At 43.2% G+C, this 23,348-nt stretch overlaps 1 pseudogene; it reads right to left on the bottom strand.

Annotated features, from left to right (window-relative positions):
- Nucleotides 1-5,654: 5,654 nt before the first annotated feature.
- Nucleotides 5,655-6,851, bottom strand: LOC110206024 (actin-related protein 2/3 complex subunit 1A pseudogene; annotated as a pseudogene).
- Between the last annotated feature and the right edge of the window lie 16,497 nt (nucleotides 6,852-23,348).

The raw sequence follows: 23,348 nt of genomic DNA, 5'->3' as shown, positions 1-23,348 counted from the left end.
CATGATAGTAAAAAAGACATGGCCTCTTTTGGAATATCACCTGTGAAAGCCTGCCTTTTCTTTTCTAAGCACTCTCATCAAGGATGCCTTCAATTTGGGTTGTGCTGGAGCCAATTCTAATAGCACTTTTGAGCCAGTTGTTAAATTTCCTGTGTGAGTATTTATACCTTGGAAATAAGCAAATGCCACAAACCACGATTAGATTTGTTGTTTTGTTGATAGTGGACTTAAGAAATTGATGGAGAAAATGTTAACAATGCAGACGAAATTGAAAAGTGTCATAAGTACATTTTTTTCCAGAGGCCCAGTTGTTAAACATTTACTAGCATACCAGTGCCTTCAAGACATGGGTGGATTCTCATGAAAATTTCATATAGGTGGGAAAGTAGGCATATGGGCCAGTACTTACTATCTTGCCTCAGTTGCCTCCCTTTTTTGTAATAATAAGGTCCAAATTTTTTTTTCCTACATCTTGGTTATCTTCTCCATCAGATACCTTGAGAATTGACCCCCTCAGAACTCTCAAAATTGTCTTGCCTTCAGCACAGACCTCTTCTGTAAATAAGTGGTTTAGTTCAACTACTTTTAAAAAAAACCTTTTGCAGATCTTTTCCATCTTTCTTCTGTTGTTGTCCTTCCACTTTCATCCTTAAAATACTCCTGGAATGACTGCTTGATTAGGTCTCTAAATAAGCTTTCTTCAAAAGGTTTTATCCTTCCACAGATTTCTGTTTTATGGTATGATGCTACTCATAATTTTCCACTATTCTCAGTAGGGTTTTATAAACAAGTTTATATTTTCAACCATTGTTGCCTTTGGCTGACGTATCTCTCTGCTTGGCAAGGAGATCAAACATTTGCTGACTAAGTCCCTTCATCCTCTGCTGGTTTGCTCCATTCTCAGAAAATGAGATAACCCTTACATTTGCTAACTCCAGCCCCTCCACTTGGGCCCTTGGTTCCATACCTTTCCGTTCTTTCAGGAACTTATCCCTTCAATCATTTTCTGATTTCCTCTTACTGGCTCCTTCCCTGCCACCTACAAACATTCCCAAATATCGAAAAACAAATGAACAAACAAAAAAAAACACCTCTAAATTTTATCCTACCATCCCCTCGATCAATTGATCAATGTTTCTCTTTTTTTTTTAACCACCAAATTCTCAGGGGGAAAAAAAACACACCTGTGCTCATTGATTCCACTCTCTCACCTCCCACACACTTCTCAACCCTTTACAATCTAGCTTCTGTTCCCACCACTTGCACGAAAATGCTCTTTAATTTTTTTTTAAATCTGAACTTAACAAACACCAAATAAAACAAGCTTTTCTATATACATTGTCAATCAGTCAATAAGCACCTAGCACTGTGCTAAGCTCTGAGGATACAAAGAAAGGCAAAAGACAGCTCATGCCCTCAAGGAACTCACAGTCTAATTGTAGATGGGAGGGACTTTAACATGAAAATGTAGAGCCTGTTTTTCCATTTAAGTATAATAAAACCAATGTGTCACTTTATCCTACCAGTTGTTTATAAATGCTATTGCTAGTATTCTCAGTCTTCATACCTCTTTAGCTTTCTGCAACATTTGCAGAGAGCACGCCCTCCTGAGTCTTTTCTCCTCACTGGGCTTTTGTGACATTGTTCCATCATGGCTCTCTTACTGGTCAGCCCAATCTTCAGTCTCCTTTGTAGGTTCACCATCTTTCTAATCTGTCTGTGTACCCTGAGGCATTGACCTGGGCTTTCTCCTCTCCTTTCTTTATACTCTCCCTCTTGCTGATCTCACAAGCTCCCATGGATTCAACTATCATCTGTGTGCAGGAGACTCCCAAATCTGTGTGGCCCACACTTGTCCCTTTCCTGAGCTCCAGTGCCATGTCTCCAGTTGCTTGCTTGATGTTTCTATGGGGATATTCCATAGCATCTCAAACTTTACATGTTCAAAAGGATCTCATTATCTCACCCTCCAAATCCTCTCCTTTATTGCCTTATTTCTGTTGAGGATACTGCCATTCTTCTAAGTTTGAAATTCTTGCTCTTCACCCCTTGTGTACAAGCCATTGGCAAATCTCTATTCTACCTTCTCAAAATCTCTCCTGTCCTTCCCTACCTCCTCACTGTCGTGGCTACTGCCCTCCTCAGTGAGGCCTCATCAGCTCATGCCTGGTCTATCACAAGGGCCTCCTAATTCATGTTTTTGTATTTGCAGCTGCCAAATGCACATTTTTAACGCATAGATTTGCCTGTATCACTACTCTAGATAAGAAGTTTCAGCAACTTCTCATTGCCTTTTGGATAAACTATAAACCTCCAGCATTTTAAGCCCCTCACGATCCAGGTCCAGCTTATCTTTCCAGGCTGATTATATATCCCTGCTCCTCACACACTGTTAGGTTCCAATCAAACCAGCTTACTTGCTGTTACCCACATGTGACATTACATCTCTTTGGACAGGCTTTCCCCTATGCCTAGAACACTCTCCCTTCTCACCTCTGCCTCTTAGAACCACTAGCTCCCTTTAAGATTGCTAAAATGCTACCTCCTCAAAGAAGCCTTTTCTGATTCCCCCATTTAGTGCTCCCTTCCATCACTCTGTATTTATTTTGTATATTTCTTGGATTTCCTTGGCTGCCAATGTATTATATCCCCCAGGAGAAATTAAGTCCCTTCCTTGAGATCAGGGCCTTTTTTGTCTTCCTGTCCCTAGCATTACTAATACAATGCCTGGATATCAATTGAAGACAGACTTTAAGTTTGTTTGGCTTCTTCATCATGACAGTTGATGTATATTAGTTAAGTTTATTTCCAAAATTGTTATAATCAGTGTTGATATCCATTCTTCCATCCAGTTCTCATTTTTTAGCATTAGTAACTTGTTTGTATATCAGGTTGTTTTAATTCCTTCCTGTATATTTTTCTCATTTTTATTATTTCTCCTAGTTTTGTATTAGTTTTCATCTTTACCCTAACAAATCTATGGACTGACCAGGCATAGACAGCTTGATTCAGAAATTACTCCATGTCAGTTATGAGTAATTTTACATATGCTAAAAATATCAATTTCATTTTTTATAATTTAATTTGCAACTCACCCAGTCCAACACCTCCTAATTCTTTTCTCAAAGAAAGCTTCTATGATCTACAGGCATGAAGCGTCTGTCTTCTTACATTTGGCTTCTCTCATTCCTTACATATAAGCCATATTTTCCATCATACTTTTAGCCACCTGAAATATAGTAGAATATTAGTATACTATAAGGAACAACAATAGGAGAAATTCAAAGAAACAGGAAGACTTGTGTGAAGTGCTGCAGTGAAAAAATCAGAAACAAGAAAATGATATACACAATAACCACAATAAATAAAAACAGTAAAAGAAAACTGGACTCAGGTAAATTTCAACAAATGACCTTATTTTCAAAGAACAGAAAACATAGTATATACTCCTCCTCTCAGCACAGAGGTAAGAGATTAAAATGTGCCATATATTGTTTATTTTGCTGGTTACTTATGCTTAACTATTTTCCTGTATTATAAAGGAAGATTTGATGAGGGAGGGGAGTGTATAAATAAATAGTTGTGATGATTTTTAAAAAGCATCAATTTCAAAACTGGAAGGAAAAATAAGCCAAGTTTTAAAAAGGAAAAAAAAAAGCCTTGGATTTGGACTGAGGAAAACCTGGCTTTGAATCCCACCTCTGACACTTAGCAGCTGGGTGATGACTATGAGCGAATTGCTTAACCTTTCTGAGTCTGATCTGTAAAATGGGAATAATCACTGTGATACCTTCCTCACAGGGTGAAAAGGAGACTCAAATGAAATGACACAGGCTTGGGCATTTGTGATCCTTCAAGTACTATACTGTTATTTTTCCATCCATAATAGACCCAGAAAAAATAAATAATTGCTCCTTTTTTATGCAATACCATCTTCAAAATGGCTCTATGAAAGAGGCAGGACAGAGGATATTTAGTAGAAGGCTAAGACACAAATATGGTTAACTGTAGTACATAATAAAGCAAAACACTGTATGAGTCCAAGGGGAAGAGATAATAACCCTTACCCCATCTCCCTTGGGGCTGTTACGAGACTCCAGTGAGATGATGGATTGCAAATACTCTATAGCCTTTAAAGTATTACTCACATGTGAGAATTTTTCTAAAATTATTTTTATCTGCTTCCTATCAGCCTGTAAGGAATGTTCTGGTTCTTAATTCTTTAGTGTGTGCCAAAATACTTGTATTTCCTTTAATGATGTATGTGTGTATGTATATTTTAAAGGTCATGCCACTCATTGTCACCCTCATTTCCTGTTTTCTTTTTTCTTTTGAGACTGAGTCTGCTCCTCTTGCCCAAGCTGAAAGGATAGTGGCCACTCACTGGCTGGTTCCACAGATGATCAGAAGTACAGAAGTTTTAATTTGTTCTGTCTCCACCCTGTGTCACTTCTACCTTCCTTAGGCAGCCCAGCAGCTCCCCAACACTGGGAGCTCACCAGACTTAGTGCTGACCCCTGGTTAGCTTTAGTCCTACAATTCAGAACTCCTGAGCTCAAGCAATCCACCAGCCACAACCTTTCTTTTTTTTTTTTAATTAAACAATTTATTCATTTTTAGTTTTCAACATTCACTTCCAGGAGATTTTGAGTTTCTAATTTTCTCCTCTTCCCTCTCCTTCTCCCTCCCCAAGATATCATGCAATCTGATATAGGCTCTATTTATATGTTCATATTAAGCATATTTTCACTTTAGTCATGATGTAAAGAAGAATTAGAACCAATGGGAGGATCCACAAGAAAGAAGAATTAAAACAAAACAACAAAAGAAAAGGAGAGCCAATAGTATGCTTCCATCTGCATTCAAATTCCATAGTTCTTTCTCTGGATGTGGATAGCTTGTTCCATTGTGAGTCTTTTGGAGTTGTCTTAAATCCTTGCATTGCTGAGAAGGGATAAGTCTATCAAAGTTAGTCATCACACAGTGTGGCTGTTATTGTGTATAATATTCTTCTGGTTCTGCTCACTACACTCAGCATCAGTTCATAAGTCTTTCCAGGTTTTTCTGAAGTCTGCCTGCTCATCATTTCTTATAGCACGATAGTATTCCATTACATTCATATACCACAGCTTGTTCAGCCATTACCCAATTGATGGGCATCCTCTCAATTTCCAATTCTTGGCCACCACAAAAAGAGCTGCTAAAAATATTTTAGTACATGTGGGTCCTTTTCCCATTTTTATGGTCTCTTTGGAATATGGACCTAGAAGTGTTAGCCTTTCTAGTAGCAGGGATCATGACAGTTTGTCACCATGCCTGACCATTTCCAATTTTCTTTTTTTTTCCTGTATTTTTTTTTATTTTTAGCAGACAATTTACATAAAATCCCCCTTTAATTTAGTGAGACACCTTCCCACGATAAATTACTTAAAGAGCAGCTTTGGTCAAGAGTGGAATGAAATAGCCAATCTAAAAGACACCACTGCTGATTTTTTTAAACCAATACATTCACCAATTATGTTCAAAAACACAAAACATCTGTAAGGGATATTTTCTCAGTTTTGACTTCTGGTAGAGCCTTTCCCGTCTTCATGTAAATGGTGGAGCTGCGTATTGTCAAGTGTCTTGTCATGCTAGAGAACTGCAATACAGCTTCATGTGATTTGTAGCCCCTGGATTGAAGACTCTAAAGTCTTGAAATCCCAAATTGTCATCACTCCACCAATGCCAGTGGTGCAAAATTTGCAGCACTCTTGCTTGTCCATTTCATAAATAGACAGTGGGATGACACTGTTTTGGTGTAGCATATCTAGAGCAGTGTTGCAATCTTCAGTCATGGCTCTCTTGTCCATGTTGTGGAAACATTCTATGGCAGAGATGTTGTGCTGGATGCTCTGTTTTGGAATGTCTAATTTGGAGACGAAGGTCAAGGAGCCAGCATTATCAAAATTAAACAGCATTGGGCAGCAGTCATGGCCAGCAGCCACCACGCTATATTCGGAGACAAACAACACACTCAGAAGTGGGAGGAACTCTGTTTTCAGCTGTGAAACCATGTTTTTGGAGGCATCGGCAACTGATACAGTATTATCATGGTTGACCCAAGTGAGGCGGTTTCCACTGGCAGAGAAATGAACCCCATGGGCCCAACCACCACTTCCGGTACCACCAAACACTGACATCAGTCGACCAAAAGGCATCTTCGTTCCCCATGGAGTACTGGCTGGCTTTTCATCAACTTCTTTAATGTAGGCAGAAAAAACACTGAATTTGAAGTCACAAGATCCAGCAGCCAGCAAAACATTGTTGGGGTGCCAGTCCAAACTAAGGACAGTAGAATGAATTGGCTTTTTTATGTGTTTGCTCACCCACCGGTCATTTTTAGACTCAAAGTAGCACACGGAAATCAGTCGAGTTCCGCTACCTACAGCAAATTTATTCTCCAACGGAGACCGTTTCACAAAGGTCGATTAATCCTCAGGATCACCAGGGTTGGTTTCCAGATGCTATCTTTCTTACTCTAGACACAGGCATTACGGTCTGCACCACAAGTTACAATTCGATCGCTCTTAGGAGCCCAGTCAAAACCTGTGATATGTCCATTGTGTTCCTTCAGTTCATAGGCTTTCACCCATTGGTTCCCATTCTTCTTTTCAATGTGAACTTTATGATTATTAGGGCTAAGGGCAATCTGAGTATGGTCTCTGTTCCAAGCATGGCAGGTGATTAGCTCTAATAAAAATCGATGTAAGGACGTTATTCTTAGTGTTTTCAAAAGGGAAAAGGCTGGGATGGGGAGGGTGCAGATGGGCCCTGGAGCGGAGGATTTGTGGTCTTTGGTCAGTCAGCATGAATACGCTCTGGCAGGCAGCAGAAGGAAGACAGAGGCTGGGAGCCATTTCTAGTTTCTAAAGCAAATTCATGTCTGATCTCAGTTTATCCTCAAAGTGGTAAGAAAGACTAAGATTGAAAGTGGGAGTAAGGGGGTGGGGAGTGGAACTGACCTACTACACTAGATTTGAACACAGGCTTCCTGACTGCCATGCCCAGAGCTAGCGAGACAGTATGAAACAGTGGGGAAAAAACAAAAAGTTTTGAAGTCAAGAGGCCAAGGTTCACATCCTGGCATTGCTGCTTACTATTTCTGTGGCCTTGGACAGATTCAGCTTTCTGTAGGGGCCTCAGTTTCTTCATCTGGTAAAATGAAGAAGTAGATAGCCTCTATAGACCCTTCTAACTCTAAGGTTAAGATCCTAGGATCCCCTTCTCCCACTAGCTACACTGCTTTTGGACTTCTGTGGACCTCTTCACCATGTCTGCCTTCTCCAGGAAACTAATCATTGTGAAATCTCATTATCCTGACAAGATTGAATCTTCCTAATACTCACATCTCATCAGTACCCTCCACCCCTCAGATTGGATCCTCTGACTGGAGGGTAGGGCTATGGGCTTCAGGGCCTTTAGTTAAGAAGGCAACTCAGCACACACTTCTCTCCATCTCCCAGCAGCTAGACTACTTTAGTACTTCCTTAGATTTCTCCATCATACCCCTTCCTGTGCAACATACCTTAACTTCAGCTTTTCGGTTGCCTTTTGTATGTGGTCTTTCTCCATTAGATTGTAACTCTTTGAGGTCAAGGACTATCTTTTTTGTTGAGTTCGAATTGTCTCCCTCCCAAACCAACATTAGAGAAGATCAACATTTGATATAGATATATATGTAGAACCATACAATACATACTTCCATATATCAGTTCTTTCTCTGGAGGTGGATAGCATTTTCTTTCATAAGTCCTTCATAGTTGATTTTAATATTCATATTACTCAGAATAGCTTACTTATTTACAATTACTCTTCAAACAATACTGCTGTTACAGTATACAACATTCTTTTGGTTCTGCTCATTTCACTCTTTGTTATTTCATGCAAGTCTTTCCATGTTTTTCTAAAAATCAATCTGCTTATCATTTCTTACAGTACAGTAGTATTACAGACTGTCTTTTTTTTTAATTGTATTTTTATCCCCAACACAGTGTCTAGTACATAGCAGGTGCTTAATAAATGTTTATTGGCTGTCTATGACTTTTGGATTAAATCACACTGCTTCTATTATCTGTAAGACATCAACCCCTGGAGGAGCTCAGAGAATCTAGTTGGAGAGAGATGGCCTGTGAAATGATTAAATGAAAATAAACAGTCAAGAGGGGATCTGATGAAGGGTGTAGACTATAGGGGCTGTGGGAGTTTGTAAAGAGGTGGAGTTCTGGTTATTGCCTTTGGAGAGAAATGAGCTTTCTACATGGGGAGGGGGGAGGGAGCATCACCATGAGTTGAGACAGGGACAAAGATGTCTTGTTGAGGAGGGGAGGGGGAGACAGTGAAGAAACTGGCTTGATTAGGGAAACCAGCTAGGGGGCAGCACAGTACAGTGGGAAGACCCCTGGACCAGGAAGCAGGAGACCTGGGTCCTACACAGGTTTTAAAAAAAAGATCAACTCTAAAAGTATAATAGGAGAGACATGGTTAGACAACAGCGATCTTGGGGGTGAGGGGAGGGATGTGTCTTAGTATATCCTATGGGTCAACATCGTGACATGACAACCAGCACAGCTACTTCCATCTTAAACATGCATGGAAGCATTGCATCCAGAATGAAGGAAGCAATAGTCTTGCTGTCTTCTGCCATGGTCAGACCCCATCTGGAGAATCATGCTCAGTCCTTGGGACCGTGTTGTAGGAAGAATGTTGACAAGCCTGTTGACGGAGGAGCAATCGGGATGGTGAGGGTTTTGGAGACGGTACCAGCCAAGTTGTCAAAGGAACTGGGAGTGTTTAGTCTGGCTTATTGTTGGCAACATGGTAAAGTGGAAAGAGCATTAGATTTGGAGTTAGAGCAATTGGTTTCAAATCCTGTCTCCACTCCCTATATGACCTTGGCAAAGTTATTTCACTGATTTCATCTGTTTTGTCATTTGCAAAATGAGGGAGAACAGATGATTTCTAAGGTCCCTATATATAAGGGATTTCCAAGGTCTCTATAAGACTATGTATGTGAAAGGCTGTTACATGGAACAAGGATTAGGCTTAGCAGAACTAGAACCAATGAGAAGATGTGTAGTTTGTCTGGAAAAAAAAAAAGATCTGGAGATTTTCATGGACTCCAAGCTCAGTAGGAGGCAATAGGCTGATACGGCAGCCAAAAACAACTAGTGCAGTGTTGGACTGTATTCAAAGGGCCACGGCTTCCTGGCACACAAAGGACATGGTCCTGCTGCATTCTGCGGTGGTCAGACCCAATCTGAGGCATTGTGCTCAGTTCTTTCTGTCAGCAACAGTTTCCGTAGGAAGCTGATAAGCTAGAGAATGTCCAGAGTAGGGCAACCAGAAGAGGGAAGGGCCCTGCACTCATGCCCCAGGAGGATTTGTTGAAGAGACTGGGAATGTTTACCCAGAAGAAGAGAAGACTTGCGGAACACAATAGCTGTCTTTACATTTTTGAAGAACTGCCATGTGGAAGAAGGATCAGATTTGTTCTGATTGGCTCCAAGGGGCAGAACCAGGAGCAGTGTGGGTAGAAGTTGCAAAAGCGAAAATTTAGGATTGAAGTCAGAAAAACTTGCTAACAATTAGAACCACCCAATAGTGAAATGGGCTGCCTTGGGATGTGCTAGGCTCACCCTATTTTGAAGGCTCCAAGCACAGGCTGGGTAACTACTCATTGGGTGTGTTGAAATATGAATTCTTTTTCTGGGCATGGATTGGAGTAAATAGCCACTGAGGTCTCTTCTAATGCTAAAACTCTGTCACATGTTATAGAGAGGTTTATTTCAGTTCAATAAAAGGAGCAGCTTCCTAAAAATCAAAACTGCCCTAAAGTAGAATGGGATCCCTGAATCTGTGGGTCTCTAAGTGACTGGATGACCACTTGTCATAGTGGTCCTATTCGGGGCTAGCTACTGTCTCTTAGGTCCCTTGCAGCTGTGGCCTTTCATAAGTCTAGTCAAGACTCTGCTAACTAGCAAGGTGATCTTGAGCAAGTCATTTTGTTTTTTTGTTTGTTTGTTTGTTTTGAGGCAGTTGGGGTTAAGTGACTTACCCAGGGTCACATAGCTAGTATCTGAGGTCGAATTTGAACCCAGGACTCTAGAGCTGGTGCTCTATCCACTTAGCTGCCCCAAGTCACTTAATTTCTTTGTTTCTTTCCTTCCTTCCTTCTCTTTCTTTTTTTTTGGGGGGGGGGAGTGAGGCAATCGGGATTAAGTGACTTGCCCAGGGTCACACAGCTAGTGAGTGTTATGTGTCTGAGGCCAGATTTCAACTCAGGTCCTCTTGACTCCAAGGCTGGAGCTCTATCCACTGTGATACCTAGCTCCCCCCCCAAGTCACTTAATTTCAATCAACATTCATCAAGGGCCAACTACATCGAAGGTCCCTGGCTAGACTAGGGAAGAGACCAAGATGAATGAGATATGGTCTCCATCCTCGTAAGACATACTTGTCTAATAGAAGAGAGAAGACACAGACAGAAACATGTAACAGTAATATAGATTAGAACGTAAATGCATAGGTGAGGAATAAATGAAATACTCTCATTTTCTAAAGATGAGAAGCTCCCTTCAAACTTATGGGAATCATGAAGGAAAACTAGAGGAGGTATCTCCCAAGCTAGACCTCAAAGCAAGAGAAGGACTTTGACAGGCAGGGAGAGGGATAGGCATATGAATTCCACATAGGGAACCATGTAAACAAAGGCAGAGAGGGGGCAGTTGTACTTGGGGAGGGAGGAGGTAAGATGCTCAGGGAGATGAGTCAGTAAGCTTTGTCAGGAGCATAGAATCCATAGAAAGGGGCAGTGGGAGGAAAGAGATTAAAGCCTGATCAGAGAGGATGGAGATAGGAAGTCTGGACTTTTCTGGGCCGTAGCGGAGTCATGGTAAGAACTAGACATTTGGAAGCTGAGTGTGGTGGGCCAACTGACTCTAACAACAATAATAATAGCCTTTACACAGCATTTTAAAGTATGAGAAGGACTTGGCAAATATTTTATCACATAGCATACAGTAGGAGCTTAATAAATGCTTATTCCCTTTCTCTTCTTTTCCCTCATCCTCATTGCAACCTTGGGAGGTAGGTACTGTTATTATTCCCATTTTACAAATGAAGGAACTGAGGTGGACAGAGGTTAAGTGATTTATCCAGGTCACATAGCTAGTAAGAGTATCAGGTCATCCTGACTCCAGATCCATTTGCTGTTTCCTCTGCTTGGAAAGGGGCAGCTAGAGTGGCTAAAGTGTCAGCCTTTGGTTGGGGGGGGAGTCGTGAGGACCTGAGTTCAAATCCAGTTTGGGCAAGTCATTCAATCCTGTTTGCCTCAATTTCCCCATCTGTAAAATGAGTTGGAGAAGGAAATGGCAAACCACTCCAGTATCTTTGCCAAGAAAAGCTGAACTATTTGGAATGTCCTTGCTCCATGAGGTCCCACTAGTTCCCCTCTACACTCACCTGACCAAGCCCTCAGAATGCAATGTCTTTTAGGGATGCACTGATAGCTGATTTTTCAAGTCCCCTACCACAGGACCAGTCTTTCCTCCTCTCTACTTTTATCGCCTCCAGCACCTCATTCCTCTTCCAACTGTCCTTCCTCTCTTTTCCTCGTTACTACCCAGAGGCAGCATGGTATAAGAGGAAAAGCTCCAAGGGGGGGTCTTCACACATTAGAACAGTGGGTTCTAATCCACTACCACCAAAACAACCACCTTCTCTGGGCCCCAGTTTCTCCATAAGTAAAGCTCAAATACTTTATGAAATTGTTGGCCTAGGGTGGAGGAAAGGTATTTCATACATAATTCCTATTTACCATGTTGCCAAATCTGTCCTTTCAAACTCACCTCTCGAAAACCCCCTTTGGGTTAAAAATCTCTTCCTTTCAACTTTTGTGTGTCTGCTCACAAATCATTTATGCGTCATTAGTCAGTGGCAATACTGGCTTCACAGCCTTAGCTATATGCTTAGACTGTTATTTATTGAATAAATCTTGAGAGAATGAAGGGGGCAAGTTCCTTTCCTTTTAAAGACATAATTTAAATAATTGTTAAAGCATTTTTACTTTTAAAAATGTTAAATGTTTCATGGGACCTTGCCTCCAAAATATATCCAAAATATGGATAAATTGGGACAAAAGGTAACATGAAGTCAGCAGACCTTTGTGATTAGACATATCTGAGCTCCATTATACCATTATCGAGACCAGAATTTATTATGCAGCCAAACAAATGTAGCAACACTGTTTAGACAAAACAACTGTGGTTTCTTGCCATTTTAAATAGTGATTTGTGTTTATCATTTAGCTAGCCACCATATAATTTGGCAATTAACTAAACTTTGTTTATTTTAATGGTTGTTTTAAAGGCTTAAGAATTTGATATTTTTCAAATATAAGTGATTTTCAAATGTAATTTAAAATCAATTTTAAATTAAACTAATGTACAGGTTATACTAACTCCATTGTTTTCAGTATATGTAAATGGAGCTGTATTAGAAATACATAGTTGATAACCTCAGGAGTATTTTTAGTAGATATGCAAATTTTAGTTTGTATTTTGTGATTCCTAAAGCATTTTTCCATATTTTTAACAAAATAAATTTAATTTAGTTTGAAAAAAAAAGAACCCCTTCCTTTCCAGTCTATAACTACCCAACAGCATCACCAGTGATAGGCTTCAAAGTAAAAGTAATGCATCTATATTGTCTTCTTCTCTAGACAACAGCCTCCCAAAGGTCACCCTGCCTTTGCTCTCTTTCCCTACGGTCCGTCTTATACAGGCTACCAGATCTGTCATCCTAAAGCAGAGCTCTGATCATGTTACACCCCTGCTCAAAACCTTTTAGTGGCAACAATGACAAAACATGGAAACAGACATTGTTGAGGGAGTCGTAGAAAGATGATGGGCACACAAATGCCCACCCACAGTGGAACTGTGAATTAATAGAATCATCCTGTAAAGCCAACTGGAATTATGTAAAGAAAGCGACCAAAATGCCTATACTTTTGACCCAGAAATTCCTCTGCTAGGCATAATACTCCAAGGGAATCAAGGACAAAAAGAAGGGCCCCATATACATCAAAATATTTCTAGCAGCCCTTTTTATGGTAGCAAAGAAATGAAAATAAAGTTGATGCTTGTCAATTTGGGAAATAGCTAATCAAATTGTGGTGTGTGAATTTAATGGAATGCCGCTGCATCTTGAGAACTGACATGTAAAAAATTAAGAGAAACATGAACAGACTTAGATGAACTTATGTAAGTGAAATAAGCAGAACCAGGACAATTTTACACAATGACTATAACAATGTAAATGGGAGAAAACAAGCAAACAAAAAAAAATGAAACTCAATGCCATGAAATTATAATTATAATTAATTTAACCTCCAAAAAGAGATATGAAGAGGCACCTCCCCCAGAAGTGGGGGACTATGGGTGTGGGATCAATATAACATCAATTTTTTTAATATCTTGGTTAGTTTTGTGGACCCTTTTCTCTTTATCCCTTCTTGCATACTTAATTATTATTTGTTTCCTTAATAGTATTTAATTTTTTTCCAATTACATATAAAAATAGTTTTCAACATTCATTTTTGTATAATTCTGAGTTCCAAATTTTTCTCCCTCCCTCCCTTCTCTCCCCCTCCCCAAAACAACAAGCAATCTGATATAGGTTATATGTGGACAATCATGTTAAACATATTTCCACATTAGTCATGTTGTGAAAGAAGAATCAGAACAAAAGGAAAATAACAAGAAAGAAAAAACAAAAGAATGAAAATAGTATGCATACTTTATTATAACATAGCTTTCTCGGAGGAAGGGAAGAATTCTACAGTCCACCCTATACAGACTATTTGATTCATCTTCCTAAAACAGAGCTCTGATCGTGTTACACTCTTGGTCAAAACCTACTTTGAGGGGCAGCTAAGTGGTGCAGTGAATAGCGCACTGGCCCGGGAGGCAGGAGGACCTGAGTTCAAATCTAGCCTCAGATACTTGAGGCTTACTATCTGTATGACCCTGGGCAAGTGACTTAACCCATTGCCTAGATAAAAAACAAAAACTACTTTGGAAAATGTAGGTAATATAAAAACAAAAGATTCAATAAAATTATTTTTAAAATGGTTTGGTGGCTCCTCATTGCCTACAAGATGCATTTAGATTGGGGGCATCTAGACGGTGCAGTGGATAGAGCGCTGGTCCTAGATTCAAGAGGACCTGAGTTCAAATTTGGCCTCAGACACATAACACTTACTAGCTGTGTGACTCTGGGCAAGTCATTTAACACCATTGCCTAGCCAAAGGAAAAGGGAAAAAAAAAGAAAAGAAGATAAAGTTAGATTCCTCAAAGGAATCTCAAAATCTGGTGCCGCCCTGTCTTTCCAGCTGTACCTGGAATCTTCTCCACTGCTCACTTCCCTTTGTCTTGTACCCCAGCCAAACTGAATAATGCTGTTTCCCTAAATGTGCCCTTTACCTTCCATTTCTGTGCCTTTAATCCTGGAATGTCTTTCCCTCCACATCCGCCCAGGTGCTTCTGCCAACTCTGATGCTCTCCACCCACTCTGACCTGACTGAGTACGCAGAATGCAGTGCTCGGGACTTCCCCTGCTTGCAGAACTTTTAAGTAACATCGTTGGCGGTTCAAGGCTTGGATCCAAGATATGCAATCCATGGGCAAGCCCACGTTGGAAGCCTGTCCAGCTTGGTAAGACTTGTCAGAGCTTGTGTTCCACAAGCAGAGTTATCAGGAACCCAGGGAAGCTTGCATACCATCATGAGGCACTGGTGAAGGATGTCAGAGAAAGGAATGGGAGCTATTAGTATTATTATTATTATTTTTTTGGCTAGGCAATGGGGTTAAGTGACTTGCCCAGGGTCACACAGCTAGTGTTATGTGTCTGAGGCCAGATCTGAACTCAGGTCCTCCTGAATCCTGGGCCGGTGCTCTATCCACTGAGCCACCTAGCTGCCCCAAGAGCTATCATTATTATCATTGCTGCTCCTCTGGCTACTCCCAGAAGGCCAAGGTGACCAGCAGCACCATCACCAAATCCTAGAATCGAAGAGTTGGAAGGGACTTGGAAGGTCATCATCTCATCTAACCCTGCCCTGAACAAGGATCCCTTCGGCAACACTGCAACCAAGCAGTTCTCCAGCCTTGGGTTGCAGACCTCCAATGAGCCCCACTCCCACTTTCACTTAGAGACTGTTCGGAAGCTTTTCCTGACATCAAACCTAAATTGGCCCTGTTGCAACTTCTGCCTTCTGCTCCTGGGTCTGCCTTTTGGGGCCAAACCCTGAAATCCTTTATCACCTGATGGTCCTTCAAGTATTTGAACACAGCTGGCACATCATCCCAGAATCTTCTCTTCTCCAGGTTAAATAGCCCCAAGACCCACATATCCTGATCGGCAGACCTTTGACCATCCTGATTCACCCTCCTGTGGATTCCTTACAGCTTGTCTATGTAGTCCCTAAAATGTGGTGCTCAGAACTGGACAGAACTCTCCAGATAAATGCCAGGGAAGGGGCAACTAGGTGGTGCAGTGAATAGAGCTTTGGCCTTGGAGTCAAGAGGACCTGAGTTCAAATCTAACCTCAGACACATTATACTTACTAGCTGTGTGACCGTGGGCAAGTTGCCTCACAAAAAAAAAAATCTTGAAAAAAAAGATAAATGCTAGGGCAGAGAACACTTATTACCTATGGACGTCATAACTTTTCTGGGTGTCAGTTTCCTCGTCTAGTAGCTCTCTTACAAGGGAGTTGAGAAGACCAAATGAGATGATATATGTGCTAGGTGGTTCAATGGGTACAGGGCTGGATTTGGAGTCAACAAGACCTGGGTTCAAATCCTGCCTCAGACACTTAACTACATAGGTAACCCCAAATAAGTCACTTAAATTTTCTGTGCTTCAGTTTCCTCATTTGTAAAATGGGAATAACAACAGCACTTATCTCCCATAGTTGTTTTCAGGACCAAATGAGATAGCAATTATAACTGAAAGGCAACATGGCGTAGTAAATAGAGCACTGGCCTTGGAGCCAGGAAGCCCTAGGTTCAAGCCCTGCTTCTGATGTATACTAACTGAGTGCCATGAGCAAGTCACTTAACTCCTCAGAAAACCAGGCAGCTCTCCTTATAATAACTTCCAAGGGATTAATGGATCTGCATTGGTGTGAAGTGAAATCATCAGGTACATAAAGAACATATATACACGTGAACATGTATGTACATATTATGTATGTATAAATATTTGACACACATATTTTTTAACATATAAAGAAGCTGAGCTTTGAGAGTTAAGTGACTTTCCAAGGTCCCCCAGTGAGTTAGTGACAGAGACAGCAGGACACAAACCTGGGGGTCTCAAACCTAAGTTGCTTTTTATAGAGCTCCATCTCCCAGGAGGGGTTGCCAAGCTGAACAGCCTACATATCATAAATGATCTTGGAGATATGGGTTCTAGACCCCTGTTCAGCTACTGGCTCAGCGTATGACCTCAGATAAGCCATGGCTTCAATTTCTCCAAATCTGAAAGGAAAAAACAAAACAAAACAAAAACAAAAAAACCCAGGACTGGAAGGGAACAACCCTTGCCTTGCCTTTCCTTCATCCCAGAGTCATTATGAAAATCAAATGAGACCATAAATATGAAAGTGCTGTGGAAAGTGCAAAATGAGGCTTGTATGCTGCAGGATGGTACTTACTAGCTTGAGGAAGCTGAGAACAAGATTCTGGCAGGGGTTCAGAATGCTGGAAGACAGGAAGTCTTAATAGCTGGGAAGGGAATGGGCTCTGTTCAAACAGCTCAGGGTGGGATGGATCAGATCCTGAAACCTGAGTCTTCAGACAGGCTCCCAGAAAGTCTTAAATCAATACAGCAGTCAGAGAGCCAGCAGGTAGGCAGAACAAGAGAGAAACCAGCTCTGCCCCAAGGTGCCTTGTCCCTTCTTCCTCAGTTTCAACAAGGAGTAGAACCGAGGATTCAGGGTGAGATCTTAGCAGTAGCTTCAAGTTCAGAAACCCAAGGTCTAAGAGCAATTCGGGGTGGGGAATGAGAGGGTCAGGGAGGCTCAATCATCTGCCGGCAGCCTCTGCTATGTTTGAAGAGGACTCTGCCCTCCTCTCCTACCTTGGAGGAGAAGGGGGTTCAGCCACCATGCCAAGCTACTTGACTGCTTAAAGCACATATGTCCATGAAGAAATAACAGGGGCCAATGGAAAGATAATTGGGTTGAAAATCAGGAAGGAGACTTCAGTTTAATCCTGATTGCCACTAACTCACAGGGTGACCTTGGGTAAACCCCTTCCCTTGTCTGGGCCTCAGTTTCCTCATCATTAAAATGCGGGAGAATAGTACCTACCTTACCTCAAAAGACTATTTTGAGGAGCAAAGAACAAAGCCCTCTCCTCAGTCTCCTTAAACTAATAAGCAAAACCCTACACTATGCTTATCTAAATATGTATTATTCAAAGGAGATGGCATTTAAGAATTGGGCTTCTAGGGGCAGCTAGGTGGTGCAGTGGATAGAGCACCAGCCTTGGAGTCAGGAGGACCTGAGTTCAAATCCGGCCTCAGACACTTGACACTTACTAGCAGTGTGACCTTGGGCAAGTCACTTATCCCCCTTAGCCAAAAAAAAACCCAACCAAAAACAAAACAAGAAAAAAAAAAAGAATTGGGCTTCTAAGAATGGGTAAGGATCCAACAGGGTGACAAGGGGAGGGCATTTCTGGGAGAATGAACAAAGTGACCAAAGGCCCAGAATTTGGGAGAGTATGGGTCTTGAACAGTGGAAGATGAGTAGGCCAGTTGGGTTGAACCCCAGAGTTCTAAGGGTGGCATTATGAAAGGGAAGACTGGAAAGGAAGGACAGTGCCAGATTATGGAGGGCTATGTACACTAGACAAAAGAATTTGGATTTAATTCAGGGAGTAATGGGGATCTACTGCAGGGCAGTGACAACAGCCAGGTTCCAAGAAGATTCATCTGGGAGCGTTTCTGTACAGACTGGAATGGAACCCATAGACGCCTACAGATGAAAATGTGTTCCCGGGTTAGGTCTTTGGGGCACAGGAGCCCAAGAGCCAGGAAAGGCTTTTAAGGGATTGTGGGGAAGGGAAATTAGGTCAGCTGGTATAGAAGAGAGAAAGGAGACAAGTCAGAATCTCTAGTGGGACACATTAGCTTGTGACCCTGGGCAGCCCACTCGCCTTCCCTGAGGTTCATTTTCTTCAGCTGTAAAATCAGAATAATCATACAAGCACTGTTATCTGTTATGTGGGTAGAAAGCCCATCAGAGTCTCCGCCTGGCTTTCTTCATCTCAGCTAAAATCCCCCCTTTTGCAAGAAGTCATTCTCAGCTAGGGCCTTCTTTCTGAGATAATGTCCAGTTTATCCTGTTCGTACAGAGTTGTTGGCACAGCGTCTCCCCCATTAGAACGTAAGCCCCTTGAGGGCAGATATTGTTTTTTGCCTTCCTTTGTGTTCCTGGCACTTGACACACTGAGATGTTTAATAAATGCTTGTGGATGAGTTATTAATATTATTTTCGGGTCCTTTAGCTGGTAACAGTCCTTAGGGAGCCACCATACGAAAGGGAAATCCTAGGGGCAGACTCTTTCAAGGAGTCTTGGGAAGTGGTGTCCACCTCTAGACCAGTGTCATACCCAGGTCCGGTTGGAGCTAACGGCGGATGGAAGGGGAACGATCCTCAACACGAATACAAGGTCTGCAATTCCGGTGCTGTCCGCGGTGGGGCAGCAGAAGGTAAGGCCTGAACAACACCTGCCAGTTTCCCTACCCACGCGGTGCCAGCCGGGCTTCTGAACCCGGAGGGCCCCGGCACAGCTCCAGTAAGTAGTCAAATAGAGAAGGCGACAATGTTTCCCTCCAGGCATTTTCTTGCCCGGGGCCATGGGGAGAATGCGACCAGTGATGCCAGGCAGTGCTGTTTAATGCGCCCAGACTGGGGGAATCACAGCCAGAGGGAGGATTAAAGCATCCTCCGGGGGTCAAAGCCCTAGGAGGGGAACCCCGACAACAAATCTGGGCAAAGTCTGGGCTCGGACCCACGTCTGGTTCCAGGGCATCAGTTTCTCTAGCGGTAAAATTAGGAGCGGAAGGAGGGAATTGTGAACCGAGACGTCTCTGAAGGTTGGAGGACTTTTGTTTCTCTGCCAAGGCAGGACCCTGACTGCGTTTCCCAGAGGTTTTTCCTCTAGGTTGAGGATGGGAGAATGGAGGATGGAGGGACAGAGCCATTTCAGAGAAACCATAAATAGGAGGTGACCCCCATGTTTGCCTGGGTGTTGAAAGGCCTGGGAAGGACCCTAGGTGTTGTAAGGGGAGAAAAGCTCCTCAGGGAGGGGAGGAGTCAAGAGGACTATGCCAGGTGGCTGAGACCAGGCCTGGGCCAGCTTCACTGGGACTCCTACCCAGAGATTTTCAGGTCGTCCTCTCTGGAGGTCCAGTTCAGCTCCTGTTCCCATCCCGGCTTTATTTAGTTCGGACACTCCGAGTAATGACCGTAACAAGTCCCATCCCTCCGGGTGCGTTCTGCGGTCTCCTCCCCAAACCCTACATGGCTGGCAGACAACGACGGCACAGGGATAGAGGGAGTCTGGCTCTGGCTTCAGCCACTTGGAGCTCAGAGGGCTGCCTTGACCGTCTTGCCCCGCCCAGCCTGGGAAGTGGCTGTGGCCACGACAGGGCGGGCCACAGGTGGGGCTGGAAGTGGGGCTGGGGCTGGGAGTGTGGTTCCTAGAAGTGGCGCCAGCGCTGGTGAGTGAGATGGGGATTGTGGGGTGGGGGGGACGTGGCGCCTCCTTGGGGTATCCGAGGGTCTCCCTCCACACCATCCTCAGTCTCCCATGAGGCCGAGTCCTGAGCCCTTGTGGAAACTAGTAACAACTGTCTTGTTTATAAAGCTCTTAGAGATCTTCCCTGGAAAACGAGGGGACCAGCGAATCTGCTACTTTCTATGTAAAGTGCTGAGAGATCTCTTTTGCTGGGATTTGTGCCTAGAGCCGTCCTCCCTCTTTCCCTCTTCTCATCATCTTCTCCCTCCCCCAACCAGGGCCAACAAAATCAGAGGAAGAAGATAGGGAGGAGTGGAGAAGAGAGGAGGTTGACCTACATACAGAGCTAAGGGTCCTTTGGTTTTCAGGGGCTGCCCTGGCTCCTGACAGAGCCCCGCTGAGTCTGAGCTACTGGACAAAGCTGAGAGATAGGAGCACCAGCGTGGGTGGTGGCCCAGCTCAGCTTTCCATGCCTAATGGAGGCAGCTTAGCCCCAGAAGAAGCACCTGCTCTTACACCAGTAGCAGAGCGGAAGGTGTGGTTATTGGCCCTCTTGCTTCCAAAAGCTCTTGAGACATTGGGGAAAGGAGGAAGCTTGGATTTATTTTATTGTGGGATGCCTTTTGTATTTGGAAGATGGGTTTAAGGGCCCTGAGCCCTGGTGTGTGTGAATTCTCAGGAGGCCGAAGGATGGGAGAGGGGGAGATTTGACTGGGATTATGTTAGGGAGAAGGTAGACTCAGAGGGAACTAGCTTGGAATGAGTCCAATGGGGGATGGGGGTGGGGCAGGATATGGCACCATGACAGGATAGAAGTGACCAAATGTGCTTCTTCCCTGTTACCCGAATGCCATCAGGCTCCAGTTTGGGTTAGAAGTGAGTCTGGTCTTGAGATGCACTATGCAGTAATGAAAAAAAAATACCCTGGATTTGAAGTCAGGAGGCTTGCTACTTCCTAGGTAACCATTTAACCTCTCCAGGCCTCATTTTCCTCTTTTGCAAAATGAGGGTTTGGGGCTAATTGACATGTAAGGTCTTTGCCAACTGTAAATTCTATGTTGATACTGGTAGACTGGAGGGCAAGCTTCTCGTCTTCTGTGTACTTTGCATCTTCCTCAGGACAAGGACAAGTATAAAGTGGGTACATTTGATAAATGGTTATTGAAATTAATTGTTGATCCTACAATTTGTAACAGCTTGTGCTTATCAAGCTTTAGTTCAATCCATTGCTAACATGAGCTTCCACTTCTATCAATAACACTTCACTGGCAGATAGTGAGCGCCTCATCTCTAACAGTATTCAACACCTGTCCAATACTCATCGGACCCCTCCTAACAACTCCAGCAGGTAGTCAGTACAAGTATCATTAATCCCATTTTGCATTTGGGGAAACTGAGGTTCAAGATGGGCAAGTGGCTTGCTCACAATCACCGAGCGAGTCCTTAGATGAAGCCCAACATAGCACTGTCTTCCAAACAAAGCATTCTTAAGCGCCTGCTCTCTGCAAATTACTGGGTATGTTTCGAGGATCTGTGCATCTAGTTTGAAGACAGGTTGAGGAGACTGCCACAGTTAAGATCTTCTCTGACCACCCAGGTTGTGTACTCTGTAATACATCCATCTCAGGGCTAGTCCTGTATGTTTGATGCAATACACAGTAAATGATCCTCCTCTCTAATCTTCAGGTCCCCAGAAATCCTTCTCAGATACAGGGGGCTAGCCCAGATGACATCTCCATCAGCTATTAGGGAAATTGATAATTCCCAGGAAAGCAAACAGATCAGAGTCTCCATGGAACTATAGGCCCTCCCTTGCACAGAGGAGGGCCGCTATCACTCTCTCTCCATCCCTAAAGCCTAAGGGCCCCTCTTCTATCCCCCGGGCCCAGCCACAGGCAGGTTAAACTTCCCCCTCCCAACCCTGCTGTTACCTCTGCCAGCAGCCAATTAGGCTGCTATAATAAAGCCTGAGCTTCCTGGGGGGATTGACGTTTATCAAGAGAAGGCTCCAGGGAAGAGAGATGTTGGGGCCAGTAGCAGAGGATGGTCCCCAGCCTGGGGACTCTGGGTCCAAAGGCCTTGGATTATTGGTCAAGATCTGGGGCTAGATTTCCCTGGCTCTGAGCAGGCCCCATCCTTGCAGACTACCACTTCTCAACCTTATAGGCTAACTCCAGGAGGCAGCCTGGTCTATGCTTAAACTGTCCTTGGCCACACCTCCATCTGCTTTCACATCTCTAGCTGGGCTTCCACCTAAAATATGGATTATTCCCCCTCCCCAAATGTACACATTCTATTTCCCATGCACATATACATGCCTCTTCTGGGAGATTCAGTCTGGGGCCAACAGGCCTTCTTCAGTGCCCTGTTGCCATTTAGTTATGAGGGAGATGAATGAATATGGTTGGGATATGGGTTGGGAGGAAGATGGAGACCCAAGATCCGGTTCTAGTTCTGCCACCAACTCACTGTATGACCTTGGGCCAGTCACTTCTCTTGACCTAAATTTCCTTATCTGCAAGACAAGGACATGGTATTCACTTGTTTCTAAGGCTCTTGTCAGCTATGGAATTCTCTATTTTAAGGGACCTTCCAACTCAAGCAGTCTTTCTTCAAAGATGCCTTCCAGATCTAAAATTCTTTGAGATATGGTCCCTCCTCCATTCTATGTTCTGTGTACCTGAGGAACCTTCCATATCTGGCATCTTCAATGAACTGAGTTCTAAGGTCCTTCAAAGCTGACATTCCCAAGTGGAAAAATTCTCCAGATCAAAGATGTAAGGAAGCAGAGAAGAATGGAGTAATGGGAATGGCCGAGGGCCTTGGGAACTGAGGCTAAGGTAATGTTACCATGGCACTCCCCTGCTCCAAAAGCTTCATTGGCTCCCTAGGAATTTCACAGAGATAAAATGCAAACACAACTGTTTAGCATTTAAAGCCCTTTACAATCTGGCTTCAGTCTCTGTCTCCAGTGATTACACATTACTCTCCAGTACATGCTACTTTCCAGCCCAATGGACCTACTTTCTATTCCCCATATATGACATTTCAACTCTTACGTCCATGGCTTTTTACAGTCTGCCTCTCATGCCTGGCATCCCCTCCCTCCTCTAGCTACTTTCAAGTGCTCTCTCCTATGAGATAACCTTTCCTGATTCCTCTGTTGTTAGTACTCCCCTCCCTGGTCCATGGACTCTGGGTGCAGGTTTATAGGGGCCAAGTCAGAGGTGGCTCTGACTAGTACCAGGATATCAAGGCAATCCAAAGGCTTCTGGGGGAGCCTGGGTGTATAGACAGCCTCCAAGTGTTCTCTAGTGAGGGAAAGGGCAGCACTCTTATAGCATCACAGAATCTGGGGTTTGGAAAGAACCTTCCAAAGCACCTAGTCCAACCCACACCTGAGCAAGAAGCTCCTCTCTAACAACAACAACAACAACTAATAATAATGATAATAATAATAACTCCCACTTATATAGAACTTTAAGGCTTGCAAA

The sequence above is a fragment of the Phascolarctos cinereus genome, unplaced genomic scaffold, assembly GCF_003287225.1.
Source record: "Phascolarctos cinereus isolate Bilbo 61053 unplaced genomic scaffold, phaCin_HiC Scaffold_726;HRSCAF=1367, whole genome shotgun sequence".
Lineage (NCBI taxonomy): Eukaryota > Metazoa > Chordata > Mammalia > Diprotodontia > Phascolarctidae > Phascolarctos > Phascolarctos cinereus.
Note: the sequence above shows the minus strand (reverse complement) of the source record. Positions and strands in the feature narration are given on the sequence as shown.